Source organism: Protopterus annectens, chromosome 3.part1 (genome assembly GCF_019279795.1).
Source record: "Protopterus annectens isolate FY-2018-M chromosome 3.part1, PAN1.0, whole genome shotgun sequence".
Classification (NCBI taxonomy): Eukaryota; Metazoa; Chordata; order Ceratodontiformes; family Protopteridae; genus Protopterus; species Protopterus annectens.
Window position 1 is genome coordinate 1110309182 of NC_056732.1, and position 19085 is coordinate 1110328266.

A 19085-nucleotide genomic window follows, 5' to 3' on the forward strand; every position below is an offset into this window, starting at 1 on the left:
ATACAGAAGTCCCCGGGGCCAAACTTGGACTAGAGCGTCTCTGCTGGGTTGGCCTGGTAAAGGGAATAGAGTGAAATATTCTCTGCACTTGCTGTTTTGGGGAGTAGCAAAAAGATCGCAGCAAGGCTGACCCCACTTGAGAAAAATTTCTCTCACTACAGAGTCTTTCAGAGACCACTCGTGAGGCATGAGTATAGCTCTGCTCAACTTGTCCGCAATATGATTGGACTTCCCGGGGATGTGCGTTGCTATCAGAAACCGCTGAGAAGAAATCGCCCATTGCCACAGTCTGAGTGCTTCTCAACACAGGGGGTATGATCTGGCTCCGCCTTGTTTGTTGATGTACCACACTACAGACATATTGTCTGTCTGGATTGCAATTGTTCCCAAGGGAAGAGAGTCTTGAAGGGCTTGCAACGCTAAAAGCACTGCTCTCATCTCCAGAACATTTATGTGCAAGTGGCATTCGTTTGGTTGCCATGTGCCCTGGACTGTCCAGCCCTGATAATGCCCCCCCCACCCGATCAGGGAGGCATCCGTTGTCAGAGTAGCAACCGGAGGAGGTGGAACAAAGGGTCTTCCCGACAGGAGCTGGGGGGAAGACATCCACCACATGAGATGCTTTTAGCACGCTTGCGTGATCATAATGCTCTGAGACATTGTAAGTACCACGTATGACCATTGAGTAAAAGCATCCACTGAAGGATCCGCATGTGGTATCTGGCTAATGGAAGCAGAGGTATGGCCGCTGCCATAATTCCCAACACCTTTAGAACTAACCTGGCTTTGATTCTGTTGTTGTTGAGAAGGAGTGATACCAATTTGTGAATGTCTGATATTCTCTGATGTGTTAGCCTTGCAGACATGTTCATTGTATCTAGATTTGCGCCTATGTAGGTAATAGTACGACAAGGCGACAAAACAGACTTTTCGCAATTTATTGAAATACCCAGTTTTTGACAAACGCGAAAAGTGTAATCTCTGGCCATCAGAAGAAGATGCTTGGTGGGAGCTGTGAGGAGCCAGTCGTCCAAATATGGAAACACCTAGAATCCTTGTCGTCTCAGGTGAGAAGCTACCACTGCCATGCATTTGGTAAACACCCGGGGGGCAGTGGTGAGACCAAAGGGCAGGGCCCTGAATTGAAAATGACTGGTTCCCAGCCTGAAGCGGAGGAATCTTCTGGAGCGTCTGTTCATCTTTATGTGATAGTACGCATCCCGAAGGTCTATAGAGCACATCCAGTTTCCTTTGCCCAAAAGGGGAAGGATGGATTGCAGCGTGACCATCCGAAATCTTGTTTTCTTGACTGATTTGTTCAAGACACTGAGATCCAAAATTGGTCTCCAGTCCCCTGTTTTCTTTGGAACTAAAAGAACCTTGAGTAGATTCCGGATCCTTGCTGGTCTGCTGGAACTGGCTGAATTGCTCTTTTGCAAGCAGTTTTGAAATTTCCAAAACTGCTAGATCCCTTTGAGCGGTGGAACATCTGGAAGGGATTTTTTTGACTGATTTGGAAAGCGAAGAAAGGGGATAGAATAGCCTTCGGAAATGATGGACTGTACCCATTTGTCTTGAGTCAGGGATAGCCAGGCTTCTGGGTACAGTGACAATCTTCCCCCGACTGCCTCCGAAGATGGGCAGTCGGGCAACACCTCAGGGATGCTGAAAGGGTTTGTCAGGGAAGGCTTCCCGATTGCCCTGGTTCTGCGGACCCCCCCTGCCCCTAGGGCGACGTCTACCATTGTTATTCCCACCTCTGCCTCTGGTGGGAAAACGACTCTGTGCGTCAGGCGAAGTCCCTTGAGATTGTTTACGGAACCACATCTTTCCACCTTTCTGGCCTTTGGGGTAAGGCCTGGAAGGAGTAGAAAAATGGACTCAGACGGCAGAAAGGGTCTTGCCATCAGTCTCGCACCTAGTCAAGGTTTCTTTCACTTGAGGACCAAAGAGGGATGATCCATCAAAAGGGGAGTTCGTGAAAGACGTCTTGAAGGGGTCCGCAAAATTGCATAGCCGCATCCAGGCATGCCTACGTAAGGCCACACCTGTCCCTGCGGCTCTGCTCGCTCCATCAGCCGCGTAAGAAAGAAGGCGCATGGAGGAGTTGGTTATGGAATTAAGGGTAGCCAGCTGCGTGTTCATCTTATCTTGGAAACCCGCAGCTGTAGGATCCTTTAACATTTCACTCGCTTCCTTGATCAAGTCCCTTTGAAGACGAGTAAAATGGCACAGGTAGTTCAGCGAACGCATGGTAAAAGTCACTGACGAGAACATCCGCTTCCCGTACCTATCCATGGACCTAGATTCCTTGTTAGGTGGATGGATAGGTACTGAAGGATGAGCTAGCTCCTTCTTAGTGGCAGCAGCTACCACCACAGCATCCACAGAAACTCCTTTTGTTAAAAATTGTTTGTCTGCTGGAGCTGTTATGAACTTAGAGGGTCTCCTGGGAGTGGGGTCCACTGAATCAGGAGCCGTCCATGCCTTCTTAGCAACCACCTGCATGAGGGGGTCGAAGGGGGGGGACACCCAGGAGGTGGAAGGATGAGAGCCAAACGCCTCAAGATACACAGATTCGTCCTCCGAAGGGTTGAGGGCTGGCCAATTTCCCCTCTGTTTCAGGATCTCCAGAATGTCTGCAAATGAGACATCTTCAGAAGGGGAACGGGGGGAACCCTCAGAATCATCCAAATCTGTGTCTGACGTGATGGACTCAGGTGAGTCAATGTGCTTCCTCTTGCACTTCCTCTTCCGAGGGGGCTCTTCTGCCAAATCAGGAGAGGCCTCGGAAGAGGATGACATCCCCACAGGGGGCTCCTGAGGAGCTTGCTCTCTGCGGTCCGGGATGAGGGAGTGAGTCGACTTAGCCTGAGGCACCATAGAGGAGGCGGACGGAGCCGACTGTGGAGTAGAGCCAGGCTCTAACACACTCCGCATGACCTCGAATGCACCCCTGTCAGGCAGAGCCAGAGGTCCCCGCTCCGAGAAGCTAAGAACCCCCCTCGGCACCGACAGTGATGGCTCCGAGGCGATGTTGGAGCCGAACTCACCAGCGCCCGAAGCACCGAGAGGAGAGGGGGTCGGACAAGGGTCCGATGCCACTCACCCCTCGAGCCGACGAGGGAAGTCCGGCGCCGAGATTCTTCCAAGGAAGAACGGAGCCGACGGAGCCGAAGACAATTGTATCGGCTCCGACGTAATCACAGTCTCGGTTCCGACATGACCCGGCTCCGAGCTCAAGAGAGTCGAAGGAGGAATATGTTGGTGGACCGGGGCAGGCATCGACTGATGAGTCGGGCTCTGAAGCATCTGGGCCAGTGCCTCGGACTTAAGTAGTCGACTCACTACCCTCTGAAGGTCATGATCCGACAGCCTCGATGACCTAGAGGAGTGAGATCTTTGGCTCCGTTCAGACAGCAGGGGAGATCCTGGAGCCGAATGAACGGAGCCAAGAGATGGTGACCTGGACCTCTTCCTAGTTGTCGGCTCCGAAGGTCTGGTCGGAGCCGACACGGGAACTTCTACTACCTCGGCTCCGGCCGGAGCCGAGGGAGCCACAGAAACTGTGGACTGAGACTTATCGGCTCCAGCCGGAGCCGATGAAGGCAAAGGTTGAGAAACCTTAGGTCTCGGCTCAGAAGCCGGAGCCGAAGACCTAGATGCCTTAGAGGGCTTCCCTGTTGAAACAGACAGGGAATCCTCTGGCTTGAGTAAGCCTCTGAGAATCAATTTATTCTTTCTTTCCTGCAGGACCCTGGGGCTGAAGCCATGGCACACAGCACAGGAGTCCTGCAGGTGCAAAGGCCCCAGACAATAGACACAAGAAGTGTGAGCGTCTGTCAGAGACATTTTCTGACAGCACGCATCACACTTCTTGAATCCGGAGACCTTTGCTTCTTTAGACATTTTATTTGAACAGGTGTACACAAACACACACACAAACACACTAGTTACACCCTGTCAAGTTAAATTATAATAAAAGCAGTACTAGAATTTTAAAATAAAATAATGCACACACACTCCACTAGGGAAGGAAAGGACTATAGGCCCAAGGGAAGAACCTAAGGTTCTTGAGGGAAAAAAACGGAAATTTTTTGGAAGGGAATAAAAAGTTTTCTAAACTACACTAAACTAAGTAAATATATTAAATTAAAGGGGTTTTTAAAGACTAATTTCAACAAGAAATAGTACTCACCAAGAACCGGTAGAAAAAACCAACCTCGAAGCTGTAGCGGCAAACGAGATCTGAAGTAACTCTCGCCTAGCATTGTGGGATATAAGGGGAGCCTCGAGCCGGTGGAACCAACTCTCGAGCTTTTAGAGTGGCCGAGTCGGAGCCGAGGTCGGCTCCGAACCCATCCAGCAAGAATGAAGGCGAGATAGACAACTTAACATGTGCTAGTTTCCCCCCTAAAGGAGCTGCCAAAACGAAAGAGTTTGGCATTGGAAGGGGGAGTCATTGGGACTGTTTCCTGTAAGGTTGTGACTTATCCTCACCTTTTTTTGGGTTTGAAGTAACCCACCGTCATGGTCTGTAAGAACCTTGTGGCTGTGATCTGCCTCTTGGGCATCTGTATCTGCCTCTTTGTGGCCTGTCTGACACTGGAAAGGACCAATTCTTAGTAGGTCAATTTCTGCTAAAACGTGGTGGCTGTACCTGTAAGAAATCCTTTACTGTCTGCATGGATTTTGCCATATCCTCCATTTTCGTTAATACCTCTTCTGCTTTAATACCAAATAAATTATCTTGCTGCAAAGAAGCATCCAATAATTTTGCCTTAACATGATCTGGCAAACTTTGTTCTTTTAACCAAGCATGCCTTCGAATCACAGATCCTGCAACTGCTGCTCTACAAGAAGCTTCTAATGAATCAAAACCACATTGCAAAGTATGCTTTCCCACTTGTTCAGCTGCATGCAATAAATCCTGCATCTCCTTGTAGTCAGGACTTTCTGAGCTTGTAAGCATTTTCTGTTTTAACAGAGACATTAAATACTGCTTGTATTTAAGCATGTGGAACTGGCAATTTAACGCCCTTACTGCTAAAGTTGCAGAAGTGTAAACTTTCTTTCCCCATCTGTCTTGTTCAGCTGCATGCAATAAATCCTGCATTTCCTTATAGTCATTTTCTGTTTTAATAGAGACAGTAGATATTGTTGATATTTAAGCATGTGAAAATGGCAATTCAGAGCTCTCACTGCTAAAGTTGCAGAGGTGTAAACTTTCTTTCCCCATCTGTCTAAATGCTCTAGAGTCCCTATCCGAGGGAACTGGGAAAAAGTTTCTGGGTCTGCAAGAGGGTTTTTATAAAGAAATTTGTGAGAGTCAGGGACTCTGTAGTATGTCTGGCTTGACTGGAGCTGGAGGTAAAGAATCAGGGTTTAAACTAGATTCAGAGAATACATCATCCACAATGTCCAACACTGGTGGAATAGCAAGAGGCCTGTGCTGAGGTAGCAAAAGAAAGTCTCTGAGCCTTTTGTTGGATTCCGAGTAATCCTGGCCCTCCCAATGGAAATGCTCCCTCATGGTATGTAAAGTTTCCCCAAAAGAGTAAACCTCAGGAAGTGAGGCTGAAGGAATGCATTCTTCAGCATCAGAATCCTCATAGGGGGGTAAAGAATATCCCTGGTCTGAAGAGGAATCAGAATATATAGAAACTGGTCAGAGGAATCAGTCTGTATCCTGCCTAGGCCTTTTATCAGGAGGGAGATGGGAACCCCTAATCAGAGTTATCAAGTCTTCGGCCATCTTGAGCATCTGTTTTTTTAGGCATGGAGGCCTGTCCAGTTGAATACTGTACTTGCTTCTTTATCTTTAGTGTAGGTTTAGTCTTGGATGTAGTAGTAATGGTAAGTTGAGTAGACCTGAAAACACCCTCAGAAGCCGGTACCTGCTCAGCGGCTCCGGACCCATCTGAAGGGTTAATCTCCATAGGCCCAACACCTTGAGGCTCCAGAGGCCTAGGCACCTCCACGTGGAAGTTGGACGCGGCCTGTGGTTCTGAGGTAGCGGGTGTCAGGGGCTGCGAAAGCACCTCACTGAAAACCGGTGAACCAGCGACTGGCCTAGAAGAGGCTTCGTTGTCGGTTTTGGGCCTCGGATGCCTTTCTTATCTTTGCGTTGTTTATGCATACCGGTCATCGGTTGTTCCGACGGCATTGTGTAATTAAACCTTCGCCCAAAGTAATGGCGAGCAAAACCAAATAGACGTTTAATAGTGTGTTTGTTAAATCTAGCACAAAACCGACAACTAGTGACGTCGTGATCTGGGCCTAAGCATGGAATACAGTAAGAATGAAAATCCTTATGAGGTATTTGCTTCCCACAAGAAATACAATTATTAACTTTTTCTGACATAGGTCTGAGGCAAGAAAAATTTTCCCCAACGGGCTACTTAGCTTTATTGAAGACTTCAGATCTGAAATCGAATTTGAAATCTCAGGAGTTGGCCGACCGGCACTTGCGAACTGCTTTTGCTTCGGGCACCGCGCGGCAAGAAAGACTGGAGAAAATGACGTTGGCTGCTACTTGTATACCCCTGGCGCTCTGACGTCAGGGAAGAGGCGACAGCAACCGACGCCGGACCAAGACTTTGGAACTCAGGCCAATTGCGGGCCTGCCTGATGGCAGGATAACCCAAGTGTAATGACTGCAGCAGTGAAACACGATGATCATCATCATGATGGAGCTCTTGGAATGTGTGTCTGAGGCTAATATGATCCCAGCCTCGAGCAATACTCTACCATCACCAAGAATGATGCCACAATACTGGGAAAGGTAATACAATGGGAAGAGGCCAAGAAGACATTTGGACTGCAGGTCAGAGACTGCTTTTCCTATACGGAACTGGTAGAGTATAGGCAAGAAGAAAGGGATAGGGAAATCCTAAGTGAAAGACCTACTCTGGTAGAGTTTTTTCAGCTGAATTCAGAACAGAAGCTGCTGTTAAAAAAGGAGTAATTAGTAGGGCATATAAAACATTTCTTTTATTTTAACATTTGTTTACCGGGAAAGTCCGACTTGGAATGAAGCCAATTTTCAGCACAGGCCCTGGGGAAAAGTGTTCCAAATGCATGTCTTTGAATTGTGGGAGGAAACCCACACGAACGCAGGGAGGACATGCAGTCTCCACACAGAAGGCACCCCAGCCGAGAATCGAACTGAAGAACCTCTTGCGAGGCGACAACGCTACCGCTGCACCACTGCACCGTCCACCTGCATGATAGCTATAGGAATCAGAGGAGGTTAGAAAAGACTGAGAAGAAAGACTGTAGAAGCAATTTCACAAGGAAACAATGGGAGGACACATCTATGCTCTCAAATTTGCAACAATTTTTGCTTGAAAGTGTTTGATAGGTATTTGTATACCTCAAGCAGACTCCAAATAATTTTTCCTCAGATAGATGGCAAATGTTGGAGGTGTGCTAGGGAAGAGAGAGGTAACTGGGAACATATGTTTTGGGAGTGTTATGAGTTAGCAGCATATCTCTCAACCTCTTGGTGCAAGAAATCTGGACAAAGTCTGACATAATGGGGGGACAGAAGTCCAAAAATAGGGACAGATTTTAAATATTGCTCTTATAAATGTAGACATTTGCTAGAACAGGTTTTGTTAGCATGCGTTTTTTTGAAGGATATGAAGTCTGAAACTCAAATGCAGTTTAGTGACTTATCCTTGGATCACACCAGTGATTTGTCAAAAAAAAAAAAAAAAAAAACACTTTTTTGAAGAACAGACCAAAAGCATGCGAGGCAAAAATCTGGATAGTCTGTGAAAATCTACAGCTGAGGGGTATGGTTGGCAGCCTTTAAAAATTCCCTACAGAGTAAGCAGTCTTGATGATACTTGTATAAAAAGCATGTATGTGATGTAGAATGTTTGTAACTGTGACCATGTTAACATGGTTTGTTTTCTTTTATATTAATGCATGTTTGCCTACGTCTTAAATGATCATTCAAAGAAGGTGTTAAAAAAGAATGATGCCACGACACAAACAAAAGACAAATCTTCAACAAATGACTTGTATTGTACCTCTTTGAATAACACCAGAAGCTATCAGCCTGGGGGAAGACAGTAGACATTCCTAACTGCTTTGTCAGGGAAAGCCTGCACCCCCCCCCTCCCAGGCTTTGATACACTGCCTAAATCCTTATCCACCACCACAGTGCTTTTTTTAGGCAATGTCAGTCTTCTAAAGCTTCCAGGATAACAAAACAGAATCCAGACATTAAAAGTATGCTCAATGTCAAGAGCCTTAACAAAAAACTCCATTCCCTACAAGAACATACTCTGGAAAACATCAATATATGGATTGTCACAGAAACCTGATTCAAGACCAGTGAAAGCACTCCATCATAGGCAGTGTTTCAATGCCTAATCACATATTCAGGCCCAGCACATTAGATGAAGACACTAAAAGCAGAGATGTCTCCATATTTGTAAAAAAAATATTTCACCTCCAGACTAGTTAGATAAGATAATGACCAGGAACTCCTCCATGTCAAACTTGCTATTTACAAAACCCTTTTATCATATCACAGGTAATTAAAGGACCCCCTCTTTGTCTCCTTCGGCCTAAAGTTGTATGGTGCCCTTATGTATTAAGCCACACACCATTTTCCTAGGAGACTTCAACTATCCCTTCATAAACTCCTGGATATGTTCCTTACCAATATGGGGTCAGCTTAGCTTCCCATCAACTGTAATTTCTCCCTGGTCAAATCACATCACAAATCGGTGATATTCACTATAAGACTGAAGAAGCAATCTCCAACACCTTGGTATTCATAGATTACACAGTAAAGGTTAATCAACTACAATGGAGTGATAACCTGGCTAAATTAAAAAGCCCCTTCATTTTTGACAACCCCACCGGTTAAGTAGAATCCTTTACTGCCAAATTCTTTGCACTTGTAAATAGCTGCATGGATGGAGCTGTCCACCCAGAAATAAATACAATGCCAAGTTCAAAAATAAACCCGTTTAACAGGCTCTAAAATAAAAGAAAAAAATCATTACACAAAGAAATTGAACTCTCGGGATGCCAAACGCACCCCTGCTAACTAAACAAGGAACTCAAGATTCTGATCAAATGGGCCAAAGCCAGATATAGAGTTATAAATGGCCAAGGGAAGGATCCACAAAGCATTCATTAACAATGATATAAACCTTGGAAACAATACCTAGAAATATACAGTAGCAGAAAATGATATCACATACTCAGAGGGCACTGCCAGTCTACTAAAAGACAAATTTATCTCAAACTTCACTCCCATCCAATACTCTCAGACCACATACTCTCAAGAGAATTCCTCAAGGTGCTAAGGCCAAGAACACTACTGGGGCCAGACAAAATACCAGGCTGTATACTGGTCATTCTGAAACATGACTTGTCAGACCCCCTACAGAGTCTATTCAACATCAGCCTCAAAACAACTACATGCTGGATGAGTGGAGAAGAGCAATAGTCATTTGTCTTGCTCAAAGGTAGCACTTTAACAGACCAGAGTAATTACAGAACCATAAGCCTGACTAGCCTCATCTAGAAGGCCAAGGAACGAACCATTACAGAATTGATAAATAAGGATACAGGTAACGTACAGACTCTCAACCCAATCCAGTTTGAATTCATTAAGCGCAAATCCCGCCTACTTAACTTGGTCAATTTCTTTGAAAATGTTACTATAGCAATGTAATAGAGCAAATCAGTACACAAAGCATACTCAGATCTCACAAAGTGCTAGACATCCCACATTCAGGTAACATACATAAGCTCACCAAGCTAAACAAACAACTATGTAAAACTCATTAGATAGAGAACTGGCTCACAAACAGAACCCAAGGAATAAGGTTGGTACAGCTCTACCTCCTCCAAAAGACTTGTTATACGTTACGTACTCCATGTTCAGGTCCTCTTTGGCATTTACTTCTTGGAGGTCAAAGCTAATGTTAAGGGGGGTTTTGTTGCTGGCACGTTTTGCAGATGAATACAAACTTGGTGCCATCAAGTCCACAGAGGACAGCATGATCCTCCAAGAGAGCACATTCCACACAAAACAGCTGGTATCAAAGCCATGGACTAAAATCAAATAGTAATAAATATATAACCTTGTAGCAGGATTCCCCTTGTGACAACTGCATTAATAAAATCCTGAAAATTGATCCTGTAGTCAGAGATCAAGGAACCTATGTCAAACTGTCCTTTGATCACCACATATCCACTGATGTAAGGAAGTTCTTTTTCACTGCACAACCTGTATACCAGAAACAGGAATGTAATTACTCCACTATACTCAGTAATTAATAGGCCAAGCATCAAGTCTAACATCCCTTTCAATATGTACTTGTTACAACTGAAATGACCACAATGGGACCACAATGCTTCCTCACTAGGAAAATGAAATGCTTAAATCATAAAAACTATGCAGCCAGTCTCAATACCAATGACAGGTCACCTCCGCCTCATGTACACAGCATCTACAGATCCTATCCTGCCACACTCGTTTCATATTTGCAAGTTCAATGGTGGCATAAACACCCACTCAGGGGATCGCACTCTTCTGCAAAATAAACAGTACATGTTAGAGGGATGAGTATGTATCACAGAGAATTCTGCTCCTACATAAATATATTCAACTCCACACAAAGCAAAGTATTTCTCTTACTCTATTCAAATGTAATTTGGATGAATGGATAGGTACCCATTAATTCACTCTGATTTAGCACACGTGTCCCATACAGAGAGGGACAGCATGTAAATGTTCCAACATATCCTAGTCCTGCCCATTTCTGGGTTGTTAGTACAGAAACTACAAGGGCTAAAGCTACCAAGGGAAGGTAAGGCTAGGCTTTTTAAGATCCTCACACATCTACAGCCTAGTATGTACTTATGAACCTATCAACTCTTTCAGGATGAGATGTTTTTTGTCAAGGAAGACTCCATGCTCGTTGCACCTTGAGGAGAACCATACTGGCACATCAAGCCAGATCCATTGTATGTGCACTCAAGGACTGGGTACCATCTAGGACTACAAATGGCATCCTCTGATGTTTCAACACCTACTGGGACCACAAGCATAACTGCTCCTTTATGATGGGAGTTGGACAGTACCTTGTTCAGTGAGTGAATGTGTTGTTTACAAAGGATTTTTAGACAATACTGGACAGGGTCAGCCACTAGGATAGCACATCTCACTGCCTTCAGGAACATTTTGGCTGACACAGTTGGCTAATCAGGCCCAGAAAGAATTGTTACAATTAGGAGGTCATGTGATAAGAACAATTTGCTTCACTGTGTTCAATAAGGCTCCAATGATGATTTTTACCTTTCCTATGGTAAGGCTCAACTCGAGTAAACCAAGAAAAGCTTCAAGGTGGTCAGGCAGTGGAAACAGCAGTTCAGGGCAGTCCTCATGTCATCACTGACATGAAAAGAATGAGTCATCTTCACAAAGTCACAAAGAAAAGCCCAATGGACTGATAGCAGACTGCTTTTTGTAGTAAAAAGAAAAGAACTGAAATAGACAGCTCTCTATTTCAGCCATACACTAATCAGTGCTGTACAGCTGTAATTCAGAGGCACACTAGCAAAGCTCTAGAAGTGGAAGGTGAATTACCTGCTTGTGGGTAATCCCCATAGAACAGTGATCACATTATAAACAGTAACCCCAGTGATGGACATCTATGGAAACTAGTAAAAACTTGGACTACAGTCTATAAAAAAATTGAGAATGGCATAACACCTCAATGCTTTTAAATAACAAACTTGACTCTGCTTTGCAAAAGTAGAAGGGGGAAACAAAAGTTACATAAAACCATAATAATCATCTGTGTTGTCTGTTTCTTATAGATTCATAGATTAGTACTAAGCTAACTGCCCTTGCGGGCCATTGTAAGCCTAGCCAATTATCCCTTGTGAGACTCAAACCCTGCACCTTGTGTTTGTAAGGCAAACACCTTATCCATTAGGCCACCCTCCCAACCCTATGTTTTCACCCTTCCTCAACCTTTGGATTTCTGATCAGACTTCAGCCATTTCACAGACTTTGAATCTGTAGCTCAAGTTCTTCTCCTTACCCGTAATCCTCTCCCAAGCCCCACACTACCTCAGATATAATTTGTCCTTAAATATACATATACAGAATAGAAATAATTCTAAAAATGCCTAGAAATATAAGAAGAGTATCTGGAGCAAAGAAAGGGATAAACAGAAATGGAAAATACCTCCAAATCACATGCATCATTATGATGACTACATAACTTTTGTATCTGACGTTGTCTTTTTCGTCTGCTCCTCAACCTTTGGGACACAGCCCACAGCAAGCGTCAACCCAGGGTGGTCTCATGGGAGGATATTCCAGAGTATGGCAGAACCAAATGCTGCCCAGTTTCTAGAAAGTAAGTCCAACTTAGTATGACCTGTGAAGATATGAGCACTGTGCCAAGTAGCAGCACCACAAATACCTATAGAAGTTTTAGATAAGAAATCAGAAGTGGAGACTGACCTTGTGGTGCCTGTGGTAAAGACAATCCGTTGTCTTGATAAACATAAGAAATAAATTTAGTGAGCCACAGTACTATGTAACATTAGACACAGTGCCCCGGTTTAGCTTTTTTGAAAATGAAGTAAACAATTAAGTCCGATTTCCTGAAAGGTTTTGTTCTATGGAGATAAAATCTTAAATGTCTGTATACATCCACTATATGAAGCATATATTCCCATTTGTTGGAATTTTTTTGGGAAGAACACTGATAAATTAATGGACTGGTTGAGAGTGAATTCAGAAGCTACTTTCAGAAGACAAGACTGGTTGGTGTGAAGACAAACCCTGTCTTTATGAAAAGCACAACATAATAATAATAATATAATATGAAGTGGCTAGCAAGTTAAAGTCTGAAGTTCTAAAACTCTTCTAGCAGAAGTAATGGTAACTAGAAAAATGATATTCCAAGACAATACTCTTAAGACTGGCTTTGGCTGCAGGTTCTAAGGGAATCCGAGTTAAGGCTTGGATAAGAATCATCAAATCCCAAGGAGGGGTACAGGTCTTTGAAAGGTAGCCACAGCAAAAAAATTCCTTTAAGGAAGGCTTTGCTTAACCTAAGGAAAGCCAATGACAAGTGATCTTTACATATACGGAAACTGGAGATTGCAGGCAGCTGTACTTTGACTGTAGAGTAACTTGCCCCACTACGGAAAACCGGAAGCCAGGAATTCTAAAACCACTGGAAAAGTGTCCAGATTTCTCTCGTTAGCCCAGGCAGAGAATCATTTCCATTTGCTCTTCTATATTTTCCTAGTAGAGACTTTTTGAGAAGAAGCAAGTATATGCAAAACCTGGGAAGAAAGCCTGAATTACCTACACATCACCGGAAGTGGAGAAACCATTGGTTAACTTGAGAGCTTGTATATGTGGGTGGGGTAACATAGACAAGTGGGAGAAAACATCCGGAAGGGGATCCAGAACCCACAGAGGGCATATTAGATAGGCCAGAGGATTGGGAACCAGACTTGTCGAGGTCAGAATGAAGCAATGATGATCACTTTGCTCTTCCACTGATGAGCTTTCTGTAAAAAACATTTGGTATGAGAGGTGTGGGAGGACAGGCATAAAGGAGACTAGGGGTCAGTCATGGACCAAGCATCCCTTAGTTAATCCCCTCTGGGGGGGGGGGGGTTAGGGAAAAAAAACTGCCGCATTTGGAATTGTAAGGTACAGATAAACAGGTTGTAGTGTGGCTGCCCCCATTGACAAAAATTGTGTTCTGCCACTGAAGGACAGAGACTTCTCATGAGGCATTAGAATTGATCTGCTCAGTTTGCCCACCCAAATGTTGGACTTCCAACTGCTTTCTTTTCTCAACAAACATTCCAGGGAAGAGATTGTTTATTATCACAATCTCACTGGTTCCCAATATAAGGGGTAAGAACGGCTTCCTCCCTGTTTGTTGATGTACTACCACTGACATGATGTCCATCTGAACTGCAATCGTCCTCCAAGGCAGAACAGCCTGAAATGCCTGCAATGCTAGGAGAATGGTCCTCCTCTCTAGGATGTTTATGTGCAGGCTGGCCTCTAAGGGGGACCATGTGCCTTGGTCTGACCGTCCCAGGTAATGCCCCCACCATCACCCCAACTAAAAAGCATCTGTGGTCACCACGGCCTTGGGCAATGGGAGAACAAAGGGACGGCCCTACAAAGCATCTGGTGCATGAATCCGCCAGGATACATGCTTCGTACACATCTTTGTTATTTGAATGGGAGATGACATGGATTGTCAATTCACAGACCACTGCATTGCCAGAGTCCATTGCAGTACTGTAATGTAGCACTCTGGTAAGGGTAAAAGGGTTATGGAGGTCACTATTGACCCCAGATGCTGAAGAACCAGCCTGGCTGGTAGTGACTAAAGAGTGTGCATATTCTTTGCTTGAAGCTGTAATTCGAATAATCTGGATTAATGAAGACACGCTACTTGAGAAACTGTATCCAGATGAGCTCTTATGAACTCCAGTGTCTGAGAAGGAAGGAGGTGAGATACGGTGTGCTGCCCAGGTGTAGATATAAATGGAGCAGGTAGTCTATGGTACATGTTAGCAGATGCCTCATGGGACCTGTGAGGAGACATTCATCGAGGTAAGGAAACATCTGGAATTCCAGGATTCTCAAGTGATCTGCAACCATTGCCATGTATTTGGTGAACACCTGGGGGGGGGATGGGACCAAAGGGCATGCACTGAATTGAAAATGACTGGCTACCAGCCGGAAGCAAAGGTATCTGGTGGATCACCCGTCTATTTTTATGTGATAGTATGCATCTTGGAGATCTATTGAGCACATCAGATCATCCTTCCTCAGGACAGGAAGGATTGAATGAACCAGGACTATTCGGAACTTGAAGTGTTTTAAGTGGCTTAGGTCAAAATTGGCCTAAGGTCCCTAGTCTCCTTTGACACCAAAAGGAATCTTGAATAGTTCCGATTCCTTGTTGGTCTGGTGAGGTCTCTTGGAAGATTTGTATCGGCTTTTCTATCCAAGTCTGATTATTTTCTCTGATGGAGTGGCATGCCATGAATATTTTGAGAGTGAATATGTGAAGGAAGGGAAGAGAGAATGGAATAACCTCGGGTCATTATTCTCTGCACCCATACTCCTTTGGTAATGGACATCCAGGCTTTTGGGTACAGAGATAAGTGCCTCCTGACTGACTCCAGAATGGAGTAGTTGGGAAAAACATTCAGGGGCACTGGAAAAGGGACCTTTGAAATGCTGATTCTGCGGTCCCCTCTACCTCGTGGGCAATGTTTCACATTAGGAGTTCCCACTTCTGCCATGGGGGATTTATCTTCATATTTGTCTTGTGAAAACCCTTGCAATTTCCAAAACCACATCTTTCTAACCCCTTTCTGGTTTCTACAGAAGTTCCTCTGAAGGGTAGAAAAATATATCCCTACTGCAGATAAGGTTTTCCCATCCTGTTCACTCCTAGAGAGAGTCTCTCTGACTTTGGGTCCAAATAAGGTAGAGCCATCAAAAGGTGCTTTGATGAAGGATGTCTTGTAGGGCTTCACAAACTCACATAGGCAAATCCAGGTGTGCCTTCTAAATGTAATGCCTAAACCCGCTGCTTTGGAAACACCTTCTGTAACATGAGAAATCAGATGCATAGAGGTGTTTGATAGGCATTGAAGGGAGACTAATAGTTGCAAAGAAATGGGTCTTATCCTCTGCCAACATGGACCCGGAGAGAAATTTGGTAAGTTCTTTTGTTAAATACCTCCAAAACCTCATGAAATGGGCCAAATAGCTCAACAACTGCAGGGCAATGGTCAGTGAAGCAAAACTACACTTCCTGAATCTGTCCAGCACCCTAGACTCCCCGACAGGGGGATGGACAGATGGACTTTCTTCAACAAGTTTCTTTTTGGTGGCTGCAGCAAAGTACAGTTTTGTACCTACCATAAATGTAGATGTTCGAGTGCTCATACAGCTGCAGTCATCACACTTGGGTTATCCTGCCGTCAGGCGGGTCCTCGGTCAGCCGAATTCCAAAGTCTAGGTCCAGCGTCGGTTGTCGTCGCTTCTTCCCTGACGTCAGTGCGGCAGGGGTATAAAAGAGGCAGCCGACACCATTTTCTTCAGTTTTTCTTGCCCCAGGTGTCAGGTGCCCCCAGAAGGAAGGCAAAACATAACATTATGCAAACATGCAATGTAGATAAATCAAAACAGTAGTTGCAAGCAAATACACCATAAAGAAATACCTCAAATAGGTTGTATGATAAAGGTGTTTGTCATAAGCCCTGTCCTAAGAGGGAATGGAGGGAGGGTAACCTGGACTGCAGCTGTATGAGCATTCTAACATCTACATTTATGGTAGGTACAAAACTGTACTATGTTCATCGTGCATACAGCTGCAGTCATCACACTTGGGTAGAATCCCAAAGCTAAGTAAGGGTGGTAGGTACTAAGTGGAATGAGAAGGGGCTAGGATGCCCTGCAGGACTGCTGTGGCAAAGCCTGTGCTAGATTTTGAGTATAGTGGAAGGTGGTAGTGCTTGGAGAAAGTGTGCACTGAACTCCAAGTAGCTGCTTCCAAAATGTCCTTGGTAGGGACCCCCCTGAGGAAAGCTGTAGAGGTAGCTGTAGCTCTGGTGGAGTGGGATCTGATGTATACAGGCACTGATTTTCCATGAAATGAATAACAAAAGCATATGCAGTGGGCTATCCATTTTGAAATAGTCTGTTTGGAAATAGCCTTTCCTTGAGCACCTGTAGCATAGGACACAAAGAGCTGCTCAGATTTCCTGAATGACTTTGTTCTGTCCAAGTAATAACAAAGTTGCCTGTGAATGTCCAAGGAATGTAGTAGCCTCTCTCCTTTGTTCTGTGGATTTGGATAAAAGGTAGGTAAATGAACAGTCCGATTCAAAGCTACACTGGATACTACCCTTTGGCATGAAGGTAGGGTTGGTTCGTAAGGAAACCCTGTCCTGATGGAAAATAATGAATGGTTGCACAGCCATGAGGGCCTGTAGCTCTGAAACCCTGCGTGCTGAGGTAATAGCCAGAAGGAAGGCTGTTTTCCACGACAAGTATTGTAGCTTTGTTGAAGAAGCCAGCTCAAAGGGAGGCAGGGTCAGCTTTTCCAATACGAAGTTGAGGTCCCAAGCTGGGACTGGTGGTTTCCGTGGGGGTTTTATATTTTTTGCCCCTCTGAGGAACTGCCTTAGTAGAGGATGTGAGAATAAAGGAGGATCTGTATTGTATTGTGCTGAAATGGCTGAAGCATGGATCTTGATGGAGGAGAAGGAAAGGCCACTGTTTAACATCTCAGCTAGGTAATGTAAGATTTGAGGTATATTTATTACCCAAGGATTCTGGCCCTTTTCTTGATTCCAGGAACAAAATCATTTCCATTTGGCAGAGTAGGTTTTTCTAGTAGAGGGTCTCCTGGCCTCCAAGATGACATCCTGCACCTCCTTGGAGAGGAGAGTCTGTTGGGAAATTAAGGTATTCTCCATGCAGCTAGATTTAAGGTTTTGAGCTGGCTGTGAAGGGTTTTGTAGTTGTGCTGGGGCAACAGAAGAGGAACTAGAGGTAGGATCCATGTTGGTGAGTGTGACAGGCTCTTTAGGAGAGGATACCAGTGTTGTCGTGGCCAGTCTGGAGCAATGAGAATCATTTGTGGCTTCCCTGCTCTGGCTTTTAATAGAACTTTGGTCAGTAGAGGAAGAGGCGGGAAGGCATAGACTGTCAATGCTGTCCAATTGAAAGAGAGTGCGTCCACTTTCCAGGCCTGTGGATGATAGGTCCTTGAACAGAATTTTTCCAACTGGCAATTTCTGTGGGTAGCAAATAGATCTATGTCTGGCTGTCCCCATGCCTGAGTTATCTTTGAGAAGGCTTGAAGATGCAACTTCCATTCGTGTGGGTCTGTCATATTTCTGCTTAAGTTGTCTGCCAGTGTGTTTTCCTTCCCTGGCAGGAATTGAGCCTGTAGTTGAATTAGTAATTTCAGTGCTGTGTTCCACTGGGTCATAGCTTGCCTGCACAGGGGATATGAATGAGTCCCTCCGTTTGTTTATGTACCACATGACTGTGGTGTTGTCTGTCCTTATTAATAGCTGGCCTGTATGCAGTAGGTCTTTGAAGGTCATAAGATAATTTTGCACGGCTAGCATCTCCTTTTGGTTGATGTGTAGGTGCTTCTCTTTTTGGGACCATTTTCCCTGAATGCACTGATCTGCCATGTGTGCTCCCCAGGCGTAGTCTGAGGAGTCTGTTGTGATGATTTGAGTTGCTTGAGGTAAACGGAAAGGGAGACCTGTGTTTCTTTGGCATGCTTGAGCCCACCACAAAAATTCCTTTTGAAGGCATGGTATGAGTGGTATAATTGTTTCCAAGCTGTGGCTGTGTTGAGACCATAAGTTTTTTAGGTACCATTGTAGTTTCCTCATATGCAGCTTTGCACATGGTATCAGTAGGATGCAAGATGCCATGAACCCCAGAGCCTGCAGGACTTTCCTTGCAGTTAGTCTGGTTAAAGTTGCCATTTTGTTGAAGTATTGAGACAGTTGCCCTCGTTTGTCTGGCGTGAGGTAGGCCATCTGGGTTGTTGTATTTAAGCTGGCACCCAGGAAAATTATCTGTTGAGAAGGTATTAGTTTTGATTTCTTTTTGTTCACTGTGTATCCCAGGTAGTTTAACAGTTTTATTACAAACGCCAGATGCTGCAATAGAATGTCCTTGCTGCCCGCTTGGATCAGGCAGTCATCCAGATATGGGTATATTTGTATTCCTTGTTGTCTGCAGAAGGCAATTACTGATGCCAGGCATTTCGTAAACACTCTGGGCGCAGTAGATAAGCCAAAGGGCAATGCAGAGAATTGGTAATGGGTTGAACCTGCAAGAAATCTGAGGTATCTTCTGCAATCTTGTCTGATAGGGACATGCAGGTATGCCTCCTTGAGGTCCAACGTTACCAGCCAAGACTCCTTGCCCAGCATGGGAAGAAGCTGCTGTAATGTGAGCATCTTGAATTTTGGTACCTCTAGATATGTGTTTAGGATAGATAGGT